At 47.2% G+C, this 3370-nt stretch overlaps 1 non-coding gene across 1 annotated transcript; it reads right to left on the bottom strand.

Annotated features, from left to right (window-relative positions):
- Nucleotides 1–310: 310 nt before the first annotated feature.
- LOC129694948 (U1 spliceosomal RNA) lies at nucleotides 311–474 on the bottom strand. Its single transcript, XR_008723087.1, has one exon. It is a non-coding gene; the product is annotated as a U1 spliceosomal RNA (small nuclear RNA).
- Between the last annotated feature and the right edge of the window lie 2896 nt (nucleotides 475–3370).

The raw sequence follows: 3370 nt of genomic DNA, 5'->3' as shown, positions 1-3370 counted from the left end.
GAAATTAACCCTTTATCACACACACAAACTGTTCCCCCGCAACGTCGATTACACTGTGAGAGGGATAACTAGTCGAGTCGGGTTTACTGAGATGACTGACGTTCCGCTCCGTTGCGTTCTACACGTCAACCCATTGGATTTAGCAGTCTATCTTACTCCGCTATAGGACCTTTACTTCTTGCACATCTGCAGTTCGCCCGAATGTAATCGGAGTGTGCGGCGCTGTAAGGCAGCAACTCTACGGCTACACCAGTGATCCTCCAGCCTATATGGGATTTGCGCACGATAACTCTATTTTTCATTTGTAAATCAGGGGAGAGCGCGAACGCAGTCCCCCACTACCACAAATTTTGCAGTCGAGTATCCCGCATTTGGGGACATCGCAGGCGTCAGCACACCCGAAGTGCAATGGGATAGCCTCGTCCTGGGAGAACCACCTTGGTGATCATGGTGTCTCCCCTGCCAGGTAAGTATGCTAGAATAGCGTCGCTTTCTCCCAACCAACCTCTACCATTACTCTTTCAAGTCAGTACGAGCCAAAAATTTAACATGTTATATTGCACTTGATTGCCGAAAACAGAAAAAAGGACATATTTTCGCCTTTCATTTCTCATTTTACCTCTGATCTTTCTCATATTTGCCCGCTTTTCACTGCTGCTCACTTCATTTGCATTTCTTCCTTTAAAGGAAGCAGGTTTGGCAAATTGCTGTCGACTTGTAATTACTGCGCATCGCCTATGGGTGGCAGTCTGCTCCACCGCCGACGTTTCATTCACCAAAGTTAGATACAAATGCTGGAGTAACAATTTAGCTGGAGCATCAACTTAGCTGGACAGGCAGCATCTCTGGAGGGAAGGAATAGGCGATGTTTCGGGTCGAGATCTTTCTTCAGACAGAGTCAGGGGAAAGGGAAACGAGAAATATAGACAAATGTCTATACGTAGAACAAATGAATGGAAAGATTCGCAAAAGCAGGAGGAATCATAGAGGGGGTGCAGCGAGAGAGGGTGTTGCAGAATTCTCGTTGGATAGAGGATGTCGCTGCGAATCCAATCCATCGGTCATGGCCTCTCCGTGCCTCGGCACCCCACCAGGACACACAGATTCAAGGCACTTAACGCCACCAGTTACGCAAGGTTACAGTGAGTCTGAAGAAGGCTCTCGGCCCGGAACATCGCCAATTCCTTCTCTCCATAGATGCTGCCTCAACCGCTGAATTACTTCAGCATTTTGTGTCTACACGCAAGGTCACAGACTGTGCAACGGGTCTCATCATGTAATAACATGGAACTGCATATTATTAGTAGAAACAAAGAACTGCAGATAAATTGTGTAAGAAGGAACTTGCACGTTAGACTGAGGTTCACGTCTACCCCCTCTAACCTCATCCAGTGTACTTGTTTTGTACGGGTGTTATGGATTAGTACGAGTGCCAGGGGTTATGGGGATAAGGCAGGTGAATAGGGTTAGACGAGAGAGATAAATCTGCCGCGATTGAATCAATGAATGGCGAAGTATACTTGTGTAAGTAGCAATTGCAGATGCTGGTTTAAACCTAATATAGACACAAAATGCTGGAGTAACTCAGCAGGCCAGGCAGCATCTCTGGTGAAACGGAATAGGTGACATTTCGGGTCGAGACCCTTCATCCAACTGAGAGTCGGGGAAGGGGAAACTAGAGGTATGGAGCAGAGCCTGTATCGATGACTCAGGAAAGGTGGAGCCCATGATGGAATGGGGACGCGGTGATAACGAAGGAATACAAACGGTGAAATTACCACGAGGGTTACGGTGGAGACGGAGAGAGAGGGGATGCAAGTTTACTTTAAGTTGGAGAAATCAATGTTCATACCATTAGGTTGTAAGTTGTCCTAGCGAAATATTAGGTGCTGTTCCTCCAATTTGTAAAGCATCATCCGAGATGTCTTTGTCTTTAGGGACGTTCGCCTTTTCTATCATGGAGGTTGTCGCATGTGTCTCCTTGATATCCCGAAGCTCCGCTCTTGCTCCCACTCCCCCACCCGCAACATGGACTGCAGATGCTGGCTTATACCAAAGATAGACAAAAAGTGCTGGAGTAACACCGTGGGTCAGGCAACAGGGACTACAGGTGCTGGTTTATACCACAGAGAGACGCAGAATGCTGGAGTAATACTGTGAGTCAGGCGGCTTCTCCAAAGCAAAAGGATGGGTGGCTTTTCGGTTCGGGGCCTGTCTTCAAACTGAAAGTTGGGGGTGGGGGGGTGAAGCACTGGAGGTGAGAAAAGACCAATTAGGACCAGCCACAAATTACATCGACTGGAACCCCCCCCCCCCCCCCCCCCCCCCCCCCGCATCAGATGACCTGCAAGGTGTCTATAGGGTGATTTCACCAAAGGTCAAATGAGCGTAGATCCCCCCTCACGTGACCGAAAAATTTAACTGGAGGACATATGTCACTTCGGTACATGTTAGTGAATGGGGAAACACGCACTTTCACACCCGTTAAAAACATGGAAAACGGCCGATTTTTGAGCTGATATTTTCTGTGCTAGTCGGGGTGACCGTGAAGCACAGCGACCTAAATTTTCAGGCAAAAAATAAGATAGAAAGTAAGGTAATTACAAGAGGGAACTGAAGGTGCCAATCCAGCAGAAGTGCTTAGCAGACATTTGCCGTGGAGATTTAAAGATCCAAAATATCGGGAATTATCGCGTTTGCTCGCTGAATTTCATCAAAAGTAAGGCATTATTAACTTACTTTTGATGAAATTCAGCGAGCAAATGCGATAATTCCCGATAGTTTGGTTCTTTAAATCTCTACGGCAAATGTCTGCTAAGCACTTCCGCTGTTTTTCCACCTTCAGTGGTGTACAGTAGAGAACATAATGACACATCGCGGCCTGGTTCGGCAACATGTACGCTCAGGAACGAAGAAGACTGCAAAAAGTGATGAACACTGTCCAGTCCATTACGGGTACTGATTTGTTTATTTTATATATATACTAGACCAAATGGAACCCGTTGGGCCCCGTTTGGGGGGGGGTTCCGTGTCAGTGTTCACTCCTGGGGGGAGGGGAGGTGGTGAGGGGTGAGGGGTGGGGGGGCAGTGAGGGGTGGGGGTGGGGGTGAGGGATGGGGGGGTTTGCTTCGGGGGCGCGGGGCGGGGCGGGGTGGGTGTGAGCCGATGAGATGTTTATCGCCACCAGGGGAAAAATGTGCTTAGAATGTGTGAAAATGGGAAGGCTGTGGCCTAACTTTTGGAAGAAAAAAGGAATTAACCAGATTGACACACACATACAAACAAGACAAAGACTTTTCGTTATACATATACATACAAACAACAAAAAAGATCAATATATTTATATATATATATATTGATCTATATATAT

The sequence above is a fragment of the Leucoraja erinacea genome, unplaced genomic scaffold (genome assembly GCF_028641065.1).
Source record: "Leucoraja erinacea ecotype New England unplaced genomic scaffold, Leri_hhj_1 Leri_869S, whole genome shotgun sequence".
Classification (NCBI taxonomy): domain Eukaryota; kingdom Metazoa; phylum Chordata; class Chondrichthyes; order Rajiformes; family Rajidae; genus Leucoraja; species Leucoraja erinaceus.
Note: the sequence above shows the minus strand (reverse complement) of the source record. Positions and strands in the feature narration are given on the sequence as shown.